The sequence below is a fragment of the Elephas maximus genome, chromosome 6 (assembly GCF_024166365.1).
Source record: "Elephas maximus indicus isolate mEleMax1 chromosome 6, mEleMax1 primary haplotype, whole genome shotgun sequence".
Taxonomy (NCBI): Eukaryota; Metazoa; Chordata; class Mammalia; order Proboscidea; family Elephantidae; genus Elephas; species Elephas maximus.
The window spans coordinates 110028288-110048377 of NC_064824.1; the positions used below are offsets into that span (position 1 = coordinate 110028288).

Sequence of the window (20090 nt, forward strand, 5' to 3'; positions counted from 1 at the left end):
CAGCAAATGAAGATCCCCAAAGCTTTACTCCATCCATATCATCAACGTCTACTTTACTTTGAGGAGGCGGTTCGTATTCAGTCGTATTTTGAGTGTCTTCTAACCTTCCAACCTGAGGGGCTCATTTTTCGCCACTATCTCAGACAATTTTCTGCTGCTATTCATTTTTTTTTTTTCATTCATAATATTTTCACTGGCTAATTTTTTTCAGAAGTAGACTGCCAAGTCCCTCTTCCTAGTCTGTCTTAGTCTGAAAGCTCTGCTGAAACCTGTTCATCATGAGTGGCTCTTGTTGGTATTTGAAATACCAGAGGCATAGCTTCCAGAATGACAGCAACACAGAAGCCACCACAGTACAACAAACTGACAGATGTGAGGTTGAAAAGCAAAGATGCCACCTTGAGGACTAAGGAGCACTTGACCCAAGCCATAATATTTTTATTTGCATCATATGCAGGCAAAAGCTGAGAAATGAAATAAGGAAGACCAAAGAAGAATTGATGCCTTGGAATTATGGTATTGGCAAAAATATTGAATATACCATGGACTCCCAGAAGGGTGAGAACATGTGTTTTGGAACTAGTATAGCCAGAGTGCTCCTTGGAAGTCGGGATGGTGAGGCTTCATCTCACGTATTTTGGACATGTTATCAGGAGGGAATAGTCCCTGGAAAAGGACGTCTTCCTTGGTAAGGAATAAGATCAGCAAAAAAGATGACGCTCAACGAGATGGATTAACACAGTGGTTGCAACAATGGATTTAAACCGACTCGATGGCACCTACCAACAACGATTTTATTTTTCTTTTTGCTTCTATATTTCACACCTATTTAAGGTAGCAAAAAGCTTACAAACACAGGATCAGGCCTTTGCTAATTACTATCCCATTCCTCTATCCTTAGGTATGATCTATGCCTTTGAGGGCAAATACTTCTAATCTATAAAATTTATTTCTTACACATCTCATGGCTTCCACTGACTTTTGTCACTTTTCCACTTGTGCTTTTCTAGAAGTTCTAGAACTAAGCTACTGTTTTAATGGTTTATTTTCATGAACAATGTATAAATTTCAAATAAGTATAAGAAGGGAAATACCCATACATAGATAATCAGAGCTAAAATGTAAAATAGCATTTTTATTTTTACAAGTGCAAATATAAGTCACTTAAGAGCTGAAATTGTTTCACAGGTATATTTCTATTTCTTTGGAGCCTACTTTATTGTCTCATGAAAAGAACTGAATAAAAAATTGCTGCATCAAGAAATAACTGAATGAATAGTTTAATTCTATAAATACATACATACTTTTTGTCTTAAATCAATCCTTAAAAGGACATAAATCCTACAACAATTTCAAAGGTTTCTATATTGTTTTTAAACTTTACAAAAGCATAATTATAAAATATCTCTAATGAAAGAGAAGTAGGGAAAGGGTATCTAATGCTTCTCTGAATATTTGCTTATTTCTAATTTAAAAAAAAGGTAAAATAATATTTTACCCTAAAAGCAGAAAAATTAATCTTCAATTATTTTTGTGTCTATTTTTGTTGTTGTTAAGTTTGTCTGCCATCTCCATCACACTGTGTCAAAGTCCCTGGATGGCTAGCCCAACAGTCCTTCCTTATCCCTTCCTTCCTGACACCTTCCAATCTAGATTTTTTTTTTAAGCTAAATAACAACTTCTCCAGGCTCTCTGCATCTTTGTGTCATCTTACAACAAATTTCTGGCTAGTGAGATGAAATTAAAAGTCTGCTAGAAAGATTCTGGGGAAGATTTGCATTCTGATTAAAAGGACAACTGTTAGAGTCTTTCCTTCCATTTCTGTCCTTGGTCATAATGCTTGGAGCTTCAGCCTCCATTTTACCATCAAACAAAAACTCAAGAAAATCACAGAGATTCTGGCCCTCATGTTACTGATCCATGGAACCCATGTCAACATCTATCTCAGTTCTACACGTCCTGTTATGTAAAGGAATAAAACACAAATGCTGCATTTAATAATGAAAATCAAATTATTCTTTCACTTGTAGCCAAATAAGGTCCCAACTAAAAAAGGAACTATGTCTAGATTTTCCACTTTTCTCTTCTTTTCTTGCATTTTGATGGTCAAATGCATTATCTTGAGATAATCCGGTTTTTACAAACAAGAGAAGAAAGCAATGGCCCTTTTCCTTTCTAGTTCACTCTTAACAGCCTTGGTGATTCTATTATTTTTACTTCCTTAGCACACACTCCTGGACAGTCAGTAGGCTTTAACTATGGCAGCCTTTACTAAACTCTTTTATTTGGGGGGAGGAGGGTGTGCTGTGGGAGAGGAGGCGTCTTACACTTTCCCTCCAGGTAGATGCTTGTTAAGTTCCTCATGGATCAGTTTCTGAACTGCGGAATTTAAATCGTACATGTTCTAATGGAAGGCATATTAGTTGTCACCCATTTGCAAATAGTGATAAAGTTGAAAAGTAGTAGAATGTTTGCCAACCTTACTCATATTAAGCAAATATTGTACTGGAAGACCATTAAAGACAACATGAGGAAAACTGAACTCTTCATTAGCATTTAACTTGGCAAAACACAAGTACCTAATTTTTTCTAATTTCTTTGCACATAGTAGATTGGAAGTAACCCAAGGAGAAAAAATGAGAGGGTGAGGCTGTTTCCGTCTACTCTGTTTTAAAATACTCCACAGAGGACTTGGAGAAAAGACAAACAAACCCTCCCTCACAAAAGCTTTTGGTCATTGCTCCCTACTTTAAATGCTGTTTTTAACATAGAATGGATTACTTTTTATATTCTAAGGGGTGGTTCATTGTGACAGAACTCATGAAAACACACTTTGAGTATCTAATAACAATGTTTAGTAATATAGCTCCTTTTTAAAGTTACATGAACACTCAATCCCTAATTAGAACACATTTCTAATTGGGGAGAAAACCATTTTTTTTTTTTTTTTCCCAAAAGCTGTTACTTAGAAGCTTATGATTCTGCAGGTGCTCTGAATACAGACTCAGAGCCACTAGATAAAGTAAGAGAAAGAAAAAAAAAAAAAAAATCAAACCTAAGCCAATTCAAACAACATTGAAATAATGTAATAGCAAGATAACTTTACACTTTGCCTGAAACCATTTCATTTACATGCAAAATGAAGGGTGGGGGCAGGGAACACATCTACATGAAACATACTTTGTTCCTAGCAAATCTATTAATTTTTCTATGTGTTTATTGTCCATTATTTTTCTACTATTGAAATTATGTATACTTATTAATATTCAGCCCAATCAGATGCTATATATCGCTTATGGACATCTAGAAGAGGACGTTTTAAAATCTCTTTGTCTTGCAAAGTGTCATTAAGGAAGTAATCTAAAATAATATGGGGACAAAGAGTACTTCCTTTTAAATATATTGACAGAGGTACATTTATAAATTTTCTTTTGCTCATTTTTTTTTTCTTATTACATATCTTTATTTTTCCATTTGGAATATTATTTAGGCAAATGGCTTTATGTACAATCATAACAGTTGAGTTTATGCAAAAGTTCAGTTTTGCTTAGGTCAAATAGAGTGTAGAGCAAGTTGTTGTTAGCTGCCTTTGTGTTGGCCCCCAGACTCATGAGGACTCCATGAACAATCCCAACTATTGTTTGGAAGTAGATAATCAGGCCTTGCTTCCTAGTCTATCTTAGTTTGGAAGCTCCACTGAAAATTGTTTGACATCATAGGAACATGCAATCCACTGGTGGCAGACTCATGGTGGCCAAGAATCAAACCCAGGTCTCCGGCATGGAAGGGAGAATTCTACCACTGAACCACCAATGCCTCATAAAAAAAAAAAAAAGCAAAAATAAGCAGTTAATGTGCCCTAACTTCACTCCCTGGTGCTGAGTTAGTTGCTGGAGGATTCAATCATCTTTTCTTAGATACATTTTAGGACCATTAAGTACATTAGTATTTTTGCAAAATAGCCAAACAAAACAATCCAAAAAACACAACTGTAAAGTTGTGATGGTGTATAATTGGCACCAACTCATAAAATTCATACCAATTATCCTTTATTGACAGGTAATCATGTTTAAAGTAACCAAAGACAGGGAGAGAAAGAGAGGGACAAGCCCTCCCAAACAATCTAATTTTAGTTTATAAAAGCATTGGACATTGCTATGACTTGTTAAGTCATTCTTTTAAGTTTTACTTATTATATAACTGTATAGTATCAAGTTCATCCTGTGAACTTCTGAAACATTAAAGGTTCATATAGGTTAGCTGTCCATCTAGAACTACCTAAAACCAATTTAAAATGAACAAACTTTGAAAAAGCGTTAAGTAAACTCTTTTAACAATCATGTCATTTCCATTAATTGAGTGGTAGCATCATAGAGAAAACAAATTTCACTGCAAAAAAGTTGCAATTCATGTAGTTCTTGGCAACTTTTGGTGAACAACTTATAGCTGTACTTCAAACTTATCTAATTTTTTGTTGTGGGGTACCATTGAGTTGATTTCAACTCCTAGTGACCCCTTAGACCTCATAGTAGAACTGCCCCTTAGGGGTTTCTAGGCTGTAATCTTTACAGAAGAATTTGCCAGGCCTTTCTCCCATGCAATCACTGGATGGGTTCAAACTGCCAACCTTTTGGTTAGCAGTTAACATTTGAGCCACCAGAGCAACGTCATCTAATTTTAGACAGGTAAATAAAATAAATGTTATAAAACTATACATACATATATAAATATATGCATATATACACATACATATATATACACATATTTATATAATGAGACTAATTCATGTTCTTAATGCATGTATTTTTAGTTCCATAATTTTTAAAGTTTCTTATTTCCTATTTGACTTTTTCAAAATAATTAGCAAATTTGAATATTAAAATTGAATATTTTCCATATGTGTTAGTTGATAGTTAGCTAAACATCCTTTTTATAATGCCAAGCATAAAAATGTGTATAATGATTATTTTTTAATTTGTAAAAGGCATAAAATTAGAAACAGCCTGACTATCCTTCAAAAGGTGATTGGTGGTGCACTGATGCTAAGGAGTACTATGCAACCACGAAAAGGAGGTATATCTATTGGCGTGAAAGAAAATAATTAATCTTACAAAGAAACAGGAAAGGGGGAAAAAAGAGATATCTAAAATATGACTGGTGAGTATTAACCATCAAGATGATGAATTATAATTTTTCTTGCTTTAATTTTTAAAAGGAGGTATATGGGACAAACTATTAAGATAAGAACCACTGTTTGAAGATAAATTTAGGTGTATCAGTATAATCAGAAGTCAAAGACACTTTATTTGTAAAGAGTTTTTCAGCATAATTCCTAACTGAAGAGCATTTTGAAATAATGAAAAAGGAAATATATATTGGTATGATTTCCTGATTTACTAATGTACCATAACTGCACAATTGCTGATGTAGTAATGCTGTAATTTGGAGTAATTGTTATATATCAGCATTTTGCAATTAGCACTCTAGGTATTGAAATCTGTTAATTTCACAGAATCATAAAAGATGTGGTTAGATCTTGATTATGTATTTAACAGTCTTCTAATTTAATGAGTCCAGAGTCACTGATAGCAAACCACAACATGTTATTTCCCTTGTGGAAATGAAATAGGATGACCTTCAAGTTGGAAGCATGTAAAGTACCATATTGCAAATTATTGATGATTTGTGAATTAATGTCAGAAATTTTAAAATGCAAAAGTTAGCACAGTTTATATTTCAATTTAATTTCCCAGGTCATCACTTCTTTACACAGTAAAGCATACCCTTCTCTGTCTTGCCAATATGACTGCGTCTGCAACTTCAGTGAGAATATACACCATTAAACAGGAACTCCCTCAGCCTCCTTCTACCAAAGCTGTGTATCTATGTGCAACTTCCTCTACCCTCTTACTTATTATCTTGATTAAATGGTGAATGGGGTCTTTTCTTCCTCAAGCCTAATCTGTTCACATTTTCTTTATCTCCCAATTCTTCTAGCTTTTTCAGGAAAACCAAATATCCAAGTGTCCCTTCATACATCTAAACAACAATAATGTGACTGGATAAAATAACATTATTTACTGGAATCATTTTGATTTATGACTACAGATCTCAAGTAGACACTTTAGCACTGTCTAGCAATACCACTTTACTGCTAGATTGATGGCAACTACTTCGCACCTTCCCTTTCTTCAAATTTCCAATATTGCCTCCCTCACTCCAGTCTCAGATGACATCATCTTGTATTTCAGTTAAAAAGAGGATAAGATGTGCATTGCTCTTATTCTCACCATCAAATTCACTACCTGCATCTTTACCTATACACTCTGAATCACTTCCAGTTATAATGGATGCATGTTCCCTAGTTTTTCTGTGGCCAACCTTGCCACTTGTGCACTGACTTCTATTTCTTCTGATGAATTCGCTGTGGCTGCAGTTGTTCAGTCGTTCCTATCAGTTTACAAACACGCTAGACTTCCCAATGTAAGCAAAAAAAAAAAAAAAATTCCCTTGATTCCATGTTTTCCTCCCCTTTGCAGCAAAACACCTTGAGATATTTCTGTATACAAACTGACTCCGTTCTGTCTTTTCCTCTTCTTAGCCTGTTTCAATTCTTAAACCATTTATTCCCTACCACTCCAATGAAAATTTTCTCTGACTTTTGAAGATTCCCCATAACTTCTGTTTTGTCAAGATGGTCAATATTTACTTCCTTATCAGCATTAGACAGACATTGTTTCACTACCCTTTGTATAGGAATGCGTTCTTCACTTGGCTTCCTTAACTTCACACTTTCCTGGTTTCCCTCCCACTCCTCCTCCCTCTGTCTCAATCTCCTTTGCTATGCTGTATCCTTCTCTGCTTTGCCCCTAAATGATGAAGTATCCTATGGCTCACTCAGTTTTCTTTTCCATCTATTCTTTCTGCCTATGGAATTTCACCCAATGTTATAAATTTAAATATGAATGATGGCTCAGATCCCTATCTTGAGTTCTTATATTTATCTGCCTAGGCAATACCTTCACTCAGTTATCAAACAGACATCTCAAACTTATCATGACCTAACAAAATTTTTATTTCCCCGTAGAATTTGCTTCACTTCCTTCTGAGTCTTCTCTATCTCAGTTTATATCACCTTTCACCCAGTTATTCAGGTCAAACACTCATATGTCATTCATGAAATTTTTCTTTTCCTTAAAACTCCACACCACAGATCAATTTGCTTTTTACTCATAGTAAAAAATCATACAGTTGATCTTCATTATTCCTAGATTCTGTATTTGTGAATTCTCTCATTTTAAAAGTTGAGGTCAGCAATACTGGTTTGGTATTTGCTAATTTAGTATTGGTGGAGACTTTATTGAACATAATTACTGTAACTGAAAACGGTTGATTATATATGCTAACCTGACATTAAATAACATTTCTCTCTTCCATGAAACTGTAAATTTTATGATATTAAGAATTATGTTATTTTTTCTCTACATTCTCTTCTCAGTACTTTAGCACAATACCTGTTGTTGTTGTTAGGTGCTGTCGAGTCGTTTCCGACTCATAGCGACCCTATGCACAACAGAATGAAACACTGCCCAGTCCTGTGCCATTCTTACAATTGTTGTTATGCTTGAGCGCATTGTTGTAGCCACTGTGTCAATACACCTCATTGAGGGTCTTCCTCTTTTCTGCTGACCCTGTACTTTGCCAAGCATGACGTCCTTCTCCAGGGACTGATCCCTCCTGACGACACGTCCAAAGTATGTAAGACACAGTCTTACCATCCTTGCTTCTAAGGAGCATTCTGGTTGTACTTCTTCTAAGACAGATTTGTGCGTTCTTTTGGCAGTCCATGGTATATTCAATATTCTTCACCAACACCACAATTCAAAGATGTCAACTCTTCTTCGGTCTTCCTTAGTCATTGTCCAGCTTTCACATGCATATGATGCAATTGAAAATACCATGGCTTGGGTCAGGCACACCTTAATATTCAAGGTGACATCTTTGCTCTTCAACACTTTGAAGAAGTCCTTTGCAGCAGATTTACCCAATGCAATGCATCTTTTGATTTTTTGACTGCTGCTTCCTTGGGTGTTGATTGTGGATCCAAGTACCTGATATGTGGATCCAATACCTGATATGTAGTAAATATGATAAATATTTATTGACTGAATACTGTTAAAAAGCATACATGGAGGAATTTTTGTTTTCTCCCTTTTAAAAACAAATAAAACATTGTGTTTTTGACTGTATCAGTAACAGGCAAAATACTTCTTACCTGATATCTCTCTTCACCACATCAAAAGTGAAATCACACTTTACCACCTGAACTCTACTCAGTTTTGCTCAATCCTTCAGATTATACATTACAGACTAGGGAGGGGAAAAAAAAAAAAAAGCCTGACAAAGCCTGGCACTACATTGTTGGGCATAAGACAGAGGTCCACAGGCTATGGAAAATTTCACTGCCTCAAGCAACTTGCTTAGCTCATCCCACAGCTTTGCGTTAGAATCCTGCTTCCTTTGCTTGGCATGCCCCATAACTTTACATTAAAGTTCTGGTGATGCATGAAGTTATATGTAAACCCCATTGCGCCTGCATAGTATGATTAAGAATGTTGCTGATGTAACTCATATGAATTTCCTACTTGCAAACCCTTTAAAAGTGATCTTTCTCCTTAACCTCACTGAGCAGTCTTGGCAACAGCAAATCCAACTGCCTCCTTTCCTTGCACAATGAAATAAGGGTGCATTTCAACTCTCCCATCTTGGTCTCTCATTTATTGGCTGATGCGAGTCACACTGAGCAGAACCTGGGGTTTCCACCTGGTAACAGGGATGTAGGGAGAGTATTAAAATGGGATTGGTCATAGGTCTGGTGGAAGTGGTTCTCATACGGAACCACAGCATCAAATCTTTATAGAATTTATAAGCAGCTCACACATTAGAAAAAAATTTAATAATAACATGCCTATGTTTATTCACACATCTTAGATTAGTTACTAATCTATTTAGAATATATAAAATTTATATTATATTGCAATTTAAGAGAATACGTTCAGATTATGGAAGGTATTGTTTTATTTTGCACAAGCAATGCCAGATGCCTTATTAGAGTTAAGTATTCTGTGTGAGGATAAGAATTTTAAATCCACTGGAGGTAAAAATTAGGACAAAGGAAAAGACAATTGTTGGAATTCTTTTTGTAGACTGTAAAACACTCATTCTTATCGTAAGAATAGCTTTTAACTCTTCTTCTACTTGGGAACCAGCCAGGTATAATGGGGGGAAAAATGCAGGCTTTAGAATCAGACAAACCTGAACTCAAACCTTGGGTCTGTCATTTACTAGGTGAGTGGTATTTTGTAAATTGCTTAATTATTCTGAATCTGTTTCCTCATTGTAAAATTGTAATGGTGATAGTTTTACAGGTTTGTCAAATGTGTTAATGTATCACAGCTGACAGATACATATTAGGATTAAAAAAAAAAACTGGCAAAAATGAGCTACCAAATTTGAGAGGATTTTGGAAAAAGCAACACTACTCTGGGACAAAAATAAGAACTAATGTTTTGATCTTTCCATTGGTCCTTTCTCTCCTTGTGCATAGTCAAAGACAGACATTGCTTTAACAGTAAATTTTGCTTTGTTCATAAGATGATTTTTTTCCCCTACAAGAAGTAAACTTTTTATGTTGAAGGTTTTTTTTTTTTTTTTGTAATTTTATTGTTTTACTTTTACTCCACTAAAAGTAACTGTAATTATTCCATAAATGACTCCAGCATATGGAATGCTTTACTTTAAGCAGAGGAACAGAATGCCATAAAAATTTTCAATGGCTACAAGCGTTCAGAGTTTATAAGAGGCGAGTTTCCTCTTCTTTGTCATCCATTGTTTAGTACTGAATTACTGGGAAATTACAGTGAAATTACATCACTTTGGGTCCAGGGGTGGATGGCAGGGGAGAATGCAATTACTGCGAAGGAATCTCATTGGTAAATCAAAGTGATCCCTGTTAATTAGCTCCTACCTGCATGCATAGTAGGGAAAAATAATTGTATGTTTATGAAAGAATGATTAGCTAGGGAATGTGCTGAGGTAATAAGAAAAAAAGCATAAAGAGAGCAATTTGAGTTAATATCTACACATCATTTTATGCAACCACATCACATAAGGGGGTCCCAGTTAATTAGCTTCCTTTAGTTAAATAGGAAATACGAAAAAAGAAAAGATACTTACTTAGGGTCTAATTTAATGTATGCCTTTTTTTTTTTTTAATTATACAGGGAATAATTCTGACTTTTTCTGAGTTTATGTCACATTTTATAAAAATTAGAAATTTGACTTGTACTGAAGAAATCTCTCTGCTTAAATATTGTTCATTTGTGACATACAAAAATTGAAACAATATTTAAATAGAAATATTGCATATAAAATAAAAATTTAATATAGTCTATATACTTTGAAATCTTTGTGTAATTTTCAGTTTAACAAGTAGATAGCACTGGGAATTCTAAATGCAGACTCAAATTGTTGTATTTTAGCCTGCTTCTCTTGTAGAAGCGCGTAAGATCTGTGTGCACATATACACATCCAGGTATATGCAATGGGTTCAGGCAAACAGATGTTTGTCTTTGGGAATGTCTTAGTCATCCCATCTGCTCTCTATTGAAGCTGATGAAATCAACACCTTGCATGAATATGCAAAAGCATTCCCTCTACTATTCTTATGGCATGTAAAACTGTTACCAAAACATGGTTTATAGGAAATAAGCCTACATGTGGAATTCCTGGGATGAATTTACACTACCAAACTGTCTTCTTTTAGCCATCTACATATCACATTCTGGAATGAAACAACCTCCAAGGTAGAAATGAAAGAAAAAGCATTATTAAAATGCTTTTTACATTAAATTTTCATTTCATACATTTAAATTTCCATTATATAGTATATGTGTATATATATATATACACACACACAGATGAGTGTGTGATGAAAATATTTTTATTGGTCAGAATACTCAAAGTTTTATGATAAGTGGCTTAGAACAGCATTGTCCAATAGATACATAATGCAAGCTAAATATGTAATTTTCAGTATTCTAGTAGCCACATTAAAAAATAAGTAAAATTAATTATAATACATTTTCATTTAACTCAGTGTATCCAAAGTTATTGAACTTTCAAGATGTAATCAATATGAAATATTATTAATGAGATATCTTACACATCCTTTTCCTTACTAAGTCTTCAAAATTCAGTATACTTTTTACAACTACAGCACGTATCATTTCGTTTTCACAGCAATTAAAGAGTTCAATAGCCATATGTGGCTAGTGGTTACCATATTGGGCAGTGTAGGTCCAGAGACTTGGGTAAGACTCACGAGTCTGGTGAATAAATAGAAAGACTATAAACTTGGTGTTAACCTTGGGGCAGTTTAACATGAATTGGATCTGTGAATTGCTGCTCATGAATGGAATATTGGGCACCTGGAGCCAATGTGGACTCTGAGGTCTAATGATACAGACAGAACCCTAGTGTAAGTTCTAAGACAACAGCTTATTGCTTCCTTCAGGCTCTTTTTTTTTTTTTTTTATATGAACAGAATAAATTATTTGAAGATAAAGACAAATTTCTTCCACAGATACAAAAGTATCCTCATCTGGCAAAGTAGCATGGGACTCAGAAAATAAAGTTCCTTGCAGGGCAAGAAATGACAGTTGAAAAGTTATGTGATTAACTCATCATGGTGGGTGTGGTAGGCAGAATTCTAAGATGTGTCCCAAGATTCCCAGACCCTGGTGTACACACAGTTTCTCCCATTTATTCAGCGAAACACTAATCAGGGTGCTTGTGTGAAAGAATTTTGCAGATGTAATTAAGTTCTCAAATTACTCGATATTAAAGAGGGAGACAATCCAAGTGGACCTGACTTAATTACCCGAACTTTTTATATCTGAGTCTAGAGGTCGGAGAAGGAGCCCTGGTGGCGTAAAGTTTAAGTGCTCAGCTGCTGATCAAAAGGTTGGCAGCTTGAACCCACCCAGTGGCTCTGGTGGAGAAAGATCTGCTGACTTGCCCCCAACAAGATTAAAGCCAAGAAATTCCTATGGGGCTCAATGGCACCAAGAACAAGAGGTCAGAGAGATCGTTGGTAGGGAAGTCAAAGCATGAGAAGGATTAGATGCACTTTTGCTGGTTTTGAAGACAGAGAGGGCTACGTTACAAGCACTGCGCATGGCAACAAGTTGCTCAGCCCGGCCTAGGCCTAAAGTCAGCAACAAAAGGGAAACCTCAGTCCTACAACAGCAAGAAAATAAATTCTAACAACAGCCTGAAAGAGCTAGGAAGAGAACTCCAAGCTCCAGATGAGAACACAGCCCAGAAAACATTTTGATTTCAGCCTGGTGAGAGATCCTAACAGAGAACCCAGTTATGCCATGCCTAGACTTCTTACCTACAGAACTGTTGGCTGTTAAATGGGTGTTTTAAAGCCAAGTGTGCAGCAATTAATTACACAGTAATAGAAAATGAACGTAGTGGAATTTACAGCAATCAAACAGCTTCTTTATTTTACCTAATCACAGACAATTTTTTAAAATATAACATATTAGTTACCAAAGATACAACCCAGGTCAATAATATTTTAAATTTCAAAATATGCTTTGGGATCAAACTACGACAGTATAGACGCTAATTCGTTAATATCTTCACAATGAAGTTTACTTCAGCACATTCGCTGCTGTGCAATTAATCTGCCTTTTTTCCTATAAAGCACAGAAATCATTTAAAAACACAAATTAAGTATGCTTTTAAGAAGTGAACAGCAGGAGCAGGCATAAGATCAAAGACGCATGCTGTATGACAATAATCCTAATCATTTTATAACATACACATTTCAAATCATTCAATCCATTGTATTTGAGCACTGCCTATAAGATGAGAAGACACCACCTTAACTCTCAATAGTTAACTATTAACTTTTGTTTGAGACTTTAGTAGAGGGCCAGGCTAAGTGTTTTCAGATGATATACATATATATACACATATATATATACACACATACATATACATATATATGTGCATGTAGGTATGTATATATATGTATATTAGCAATTTCTCTTTATTTGGTTATTTTACCGTATCTTCTACTTTTCCACTTCCTTCGCATATTGGCAAAGCATTGCTTCATGAACCATTTACAGAAATATTTACAAAGGATTTACATTATTACTTGGTTATAATTTTGACTACACATAGTTGGAAAAGTGATAGAAATGAAATGTTTTGAAATAGAATTTAATATTTTAACTTGCTAAGAATCCCAATAAAAGTCCATAGTAATAATAATGCCATATTGATACCTCTGAATGGTACTTTATAGGAAAAGAATGCCAAGGGTCCACTCTTGGAATAGAATATACGAAGTACTTTTAAAATGTTAAATACACGTATAAAGAAAGGAGCCAAGGCTTCAGGGAATATCCTCTACTTTTTATCTTTCTTGGAGCCCTGGTGGTACAGCGGTTAAGAGCTTGGCTGCTAACCAAAAGGTCTGTAATTTGAATCCACCAGCTGCTCCTTGAAAACTCTACAGGGCAGTTCTACTCTGTCCTATAGGGTTGCTATGAGTCAAAAACAACTCGACGGCAACAGGTTTTAGAGTTTTTTTGTTTGTTTGCTTCTGTTTTTAAGAAAAGACATTCAATTACCAGTAACAAATTTCAATGGATTCAAAGATATTTTTGAGATCATAGACTGTAACCAGTCCTGACATCTTTCCAAATCATAAATTAATATCATAAAACACTATGATTTCTATACCATAGAAAGATGTTTATACAAGACAAAGGTAAGTATTCACAATGGTTCACTCTATCTAATGAAATTTTTGCTTTGACCTTAACTAGTATAATCAACGTATTCCTAATTCAATAATGTTATCTTTAGATTTCCTTTTGCTAGTTTTAAAGCCACTGCTTTTAAATACCTCTTTTGACTATGAACTATAAGCATGGCTTCTTCTGGTCACATTTTTAGAATCAGTAAGTTAGAGTATAATATAAATATTTCTAGAACTCTGCAAGTTCTATTAACAATGCATGGCCATTTTGGTATCAATGTCAAAGCGACTCATGCAAACTTGTCTCATTAAACATTTTTGTTTAAAGTAACCACCTGAACTGTTGTATGAACAATAATTAACAATGGCTGAGTTGAAATGTTATGCTCTTCCCCTATAATCTCCCTATAAATTTGGCATTTGCTGGGTTCTGGAAAGTGTCAGATACAAATCACCCAGAAAAGAAGAGACTCATACACTCTCCTTCACCTCTCTGAACTCTCTTTAATTCAATAGTAAATTTAATATACAGAACACGGTGAGGTGAGGATAGACTTATAATAAAAAGTATGTGTACCTTTATTTATTGAGCTGATGATCAAAACCCAACTGCCATTCATCTAAGGTAACCATCTATGGGTGATTTTGACCACTGGATTTGGACATGAGTTATAAAATAAGTTCCTTGCGGGCAAAATAAACAAACAAAAGAAAGATTGTGCCATTTGTGAAAGTAGTACCAAGAATATTGCATAATCTCTATCATATGTCACTCATGGGTCACACTGCCAAAGAATGAACTGTTATATGATCTCTCATAACATAAGGATCATTGGACCATAAAGTAAAAGTGTGACATAGGCATTATAATGTGACAGGAATACAAAATGTTTCCAATATCTGCCCATACAAACTTTAGAGAGTTAAACTGAGTTCAGTTACCTTATTTCATATTGTGAAGCACTTAGAATAATTGAATTGGAGCCAGGAGGCAGACATAAATCCTTTAACAGATATTTACAAGTCATTTTACTTCATTTCACAAATTCTAAAAGTTTTGTCAGTTTACATTTTTTATTGTAAACTAACAAAAAAAAATTTCTTGGTCAGTGGAGATTTTGCTTATTGAGATTAACAAATTCAGGCACTAATCAAATAATAGACTAAGGTTATATAAAGTTTTGGATTAATATTTGCCTGAGAAACAAAAATAGAATCTAATACTTTGGACTATCAGAATCTATGTGAAAATAGAATATGTTGAAGCTAAAATAGAGACTCTAAAAAAAGAAAAAAAACTTGCTGAATGTATTTCTTCATGGGATTGTTGATGGAAAAAGCAAAGGCAAATGTTATTTTTAAGGCACTTAATTCAGATAAAGAAAGTAAGGAAAACTTCTAAAATAGCAAGTATTATTTTCATTATAAGTAGCATATTCTAGGAGACTAAAGGTTAAAAAAAAAATTCTATTCTATCTTATCCAATCTTCTTGGAAGAAATTCCAGCAGTGGGTAAGGTAAATGGAGCATTGAAACCAATTCACAAATTGCAGGCTCGGGAAAGAATACCACTGCTTAGGAAATAAAGGTCGATCAAGATTGGAAACATTTCACCTGTTTTCAGTTCAATCTTCAACCTTCTTTCCTGCTGTTCAGGAGACAGAATACAGCATAATGGGGTAGTAGGGAGCATGAAAGGAGCCCTGGTGGTACAGTGGTTAAAGCGCTCGACGGCTAACCAAAAGGTTGGAGGTTTGAACCCAACCAGCCAGCTCTGCAGGAGAAAGATGTGGCAGTCAGCTTCTGTAAAGATGTTACAGCCTTAGAAACCCTATGGGGCAGTTCTACTCTGTCCTATAGGGTCGCTATGAGTTGGAATGGACTTGACGTCAGTGTTTTTTTGTTTTGTTTTTAAGGGAATACGAACTCTAAATATTTTGAAAAGGCCAAATAGACATGCTCAGTGTAATTTTCTGTGATTAAAAGAAAACCAGGTATTTGGATAATCTACCAGTTAAAACAGTTCATAAAACTTAAAACAATTATTTTCAACTTTTTTTGACTTCCTATTTTGTTGTTGTTCTTTGTTGCCCTCAACTATATTCTGACTCATGGTGGCTTCACGTGTGCAGAATGGAATTTCATTCCATAGGGTTTTCAAGACTGTGAACTTTCAAAAGCAGACCACCAGGCCTCACTTCTGAGGCACCTCCAGTTGGGTTTGAACCACCAAACTTTTGGTTAGTAGTCCAGCACATAACCATATGTGCCACCCAGGGATTCCCCCCTATTAAGTTAGACTTACTTGAATCAATTAAGACAGAGTTTAAAAAATACCAGGGGGTTTAGAAACGGAAAAGGCCTTGAAATATTACTGGATTAGTCTCCTGCTTTCAATCAAATGTATACCTATCCCATCTGAGAAGTAAGCACTGACCACAATATTCAGGATCCTGAGAAAAGAAATAACTTGTTCCTTTCAATTCTTATCCAATTTGTGTCAAAATGTCCTACAGTCATAAATACTTTTCCAATGTGTCCAGGCTAAATCCTTCATGTGAATTCAAACTACCTTATAAACAGACTCTGACAAGTTCATTAAATCTGACAAGTTAATAAAACTGAAGTTCATAGCCACATTGTTTTTAAACACTGAGTTCAAAGCAGGTAGAAATTAAAGGTGTCCTAAGGTTTTTATTTATTTATTTATTTGGTTTAGCTTGTGCAGTGAATATATATATATATGTATATATATATTTGAACATTTTATTGTGTTTTAGGTGAAAGTTTACACAGCAAATTAGTTTCCCATTCAACAATTCATACACCAATTGTTTCGTGATGTTGGCTGCTATCCCTGCAGTGTGTCAGCACTCTCCCCATTTCCACCTTGCCTTCCCTGTTTCCATCCCTCCAATGTTCCTGCCCTTCCTTGCCTTCTCATCTTTCTTTCAGGCAAATGTCATTTGGCCTAGTACAGTTGATTGTTCTAAGGATCATATTTCTCACAGGTGTTACTGTTTATTTAATAGGCCAATCTATTATTTGGATGAAAGGTGACCTCCAGGCATGGCTTCTGTTCCAGGTTAAAAGGGTGTCTTAGGGTGATAGTTTCTGGGATCATCCAAGGTTTTTTTTTAAAAGGAACAAACTCTACTACAAATTTATCTATATCATTATACTTAAAAGTGTGATACAAATTTAAATGCTTAAAATCTTAGAAATTTTGATTTGCTAATTTTGTAATCACTAAACTATTGGATTAATACCCTTCTGTTATACAAATTGCAAAGCCTGGAGGCATAGTGGTTAAGAGCTACAGCTGCTAACCAAAAGGTCGGCAGTTTGAATCCACCAGGCACTCCTTGGAAGCCCTATGGGGAAGTTCTACCCTCTCCTATACGGTCACTATGAGTTGGAATCGATGGCAATGGGTTTGGGTTTTTTTGTTTGTTATATAAATTACTGAATAGAACACAGCCTCATGAGATTTTATGCCAAGATTTCAACTAGAGTAGTAATTATCACCAGTGAGCATGCACTGTATAACAGCTCTTGTGTACTATCCGAATTAATCCTCACATCAACTTTATGAGGTATAAGAATTTCATTTTAAAAATTACCATGAACATCCCCACTTACAGATAAGAAAAACAATAAAGTCGAGATTTGAACCCAGGCTTTCCCGTTCAAAAACCTTCCCTCTTTACCTGTACAATGGGCTAGAGTTTTTTTTTTTTTTTTTTTTTTTTTTGAGGAATAATGGGCTGTGCTGTACTATCTATACTCTGTTACTGACCAGGACCAGGCTAATCTGAATTAGGTGTTTTAGTCCAGACTTGCAAACCCAGAGTTTGGAGTGGGAACTTAGGCAGGTAATAAGATGGCAATTTCCCATATTAATTTTGTTTAAATGCTGGAAATATTAAATCTATAATAAGATAAAATATGATTTCAAGCTGTATAACCTCAATTACAATAATTACAAACCACAAGTGTTCTGCACCTGTGGTATCAGCCTTTTCTCTGCCTATGCAAACCAGCCTATGATCCACCCCCATTGATAGCAATTGCCCTGATAGTGATTTTCAAGGTGAATAGAGAGAAAATATCATCCTTTTCTTGAAAGGGCTCATCAGAATCTCTAGTAGGCAAAGGGTTGAGGTACACATCAAAACTCTGTAGGTTATTTTGAGAAACCTTCCTCCTCACCCTGTGACACATATCCCCCCATCCCTAAGGCAGAGAATCCTTACATATATAGAGAAATAACAAATAACTTTTACCGAGTAATTTCTATGAGCCAGGCACTGTTCTAAAACTTTGCAAACATGCACTCATTCAATCTTTACAACAAATTTGTTATCAATATTAATATCCCCATTTTATACAAGAAGAAACTGAGGCTCAGAGAATGTAAAGAACTTACCCAATACCACCCATCTCATAAGAAACAGAGCTTAATTTTGTACTCAGAAAATCTGGCTCCAAAAACAGCATATGTAACCACCATAGCATAGACTCTCACTAATCAACTGGAATTATTATAGAAAATCATCAAAACAAATGTGAAAACACTCTTAAAATTAATAGTGCAGTGGGTCAACCAAAGTCTCAAGGAGAAACAATTATTTCACAAATTTGAAAAAAAACTAAGATGGACCTTGCTGATAAAACTGTATTTGGACCTTAGGTTTTCTCATTCATAATCTCTCTCTCTCTATCCATCTATATACATGTAAATATATATTTACATATTTCCTGTGATTTATTTCTTAATTTTGACCTTGTTCTAAACAACTGTACTAAACAGCTCTGATTGTGCCCAAATGTCAAAGTGCCACTGCTGTATAAATAAAATTGATTATAGCACATCCATTCTTAGAATTTGATTTCTCTACTTATATCCTTAAAAAATATCTTAATATGACATATCACTTATTGTTTGTTTTTTGTTTTTAATCACTTATTTGATTATTTTAAAAAAAATTTAAAATAATACCATGTAAATAATAAAAAAAAAAAACTATGATTCAATTTAATGGCATGAAACAATCTCATAAATATAAAATTTACCAAAAGAAACCAGATACAAAGAATGCATATTATGTGATTCAATTTATATAAAGTACAAAATCAGGCAAATTGATCTGTGGTGTTTGAAGTCAGGACAGTGGATATTGGGAGGAGATGCAAGGAGGATTGGGCTCTGGTAATACTTTGTTTCTTGATGTGGTAACACAAACGTTTCATTTTGGGAAATTTACTGAGCTTTGTATTTAGGTTTTATGTACTTATTTACTATGTATCTTATATTCCAATAAAAAGGTTTATCTTAAAGGCAATATTTGCTCTAAAAGTTTTATTTTGCTAATTGTAATTTATTACTACTTCCTTCCTATGAAAAAGATACAATGAATTTGTTTCACACAGCTGATACTATTTGTATATGAGATTGTAAAGTTACTATTTTCCTCAAAATGATATTAAAAAAAAAAGTTGAATTTATCAAGGTATAATTTACATCTGGCAAAATTTACTCTTTGTAATTCAAAGTTCAATGGCTTTTGAATATTTGTGCAAAAATTACCATGTTCAAGATACAGAACAGTTCCATTATTCCTCCAAATTTCATCATGCCGCTTTGTAGTCAACCTCACCCCTAACCCCATGCCCCTGGCAATGACTGATTTATTTTCTGTCCTTATAGTTTTGCCTTCTCCAGAATACCACATAAACGGAAGCATATGTAGTGCTTTAAACCTGGCTTCTTTCATTCAGCAAATTGCATTTAAGATTCATCCATGCTGTTGTGTATATTAGCTGTGGTTTGTCCCTTTTTATTGCTGAATATCGTCACAATGCATGAATATACCACAACTGAAGAACACTTGAGTAGTTTCTAGTTTTTGGTGATTATGAAAGAAGACACTATAAACATTTGTGTATAGGTTTTTATGTGAACGTGATTAATATGAGTTTGTTTTTTTTAATTCCAAGTTATACTTTTACCTGAATAAAATATTTCCTATATTGTCTTTAATCTGTAGTAATTCTGGTACCTAAGGAATATACCAACCAGTTGAAAATAATATAAAATCAGAAACCAAATCAGATTAAACAAAAAACATCTTACTAAAATAGAACTTTTGTAAACTGCTCCTTTAAAATTCTCTTATGTTTTTGACAATCATCTACAGAATTAAGAACAAAAACATTCTATTAAAGTTCTAGATTAGCAATTCAA

General features: G+C 34.5%; 1 protein-coding gene across 3 annotated transcripts in view; it reads right to left on the reverse strand.

Moving 5' to 3' along the window:
- Window positions 1-20090, reverse strand: part of ERBB4 (erb-b2 receptor tyrosine kinase 4) — a 1265080-nt gene that overhangs the window by 275126 nt on the left and 969864 nt on the right. The gene's annotated exons all lie outside the window — the stretch shown is intronic.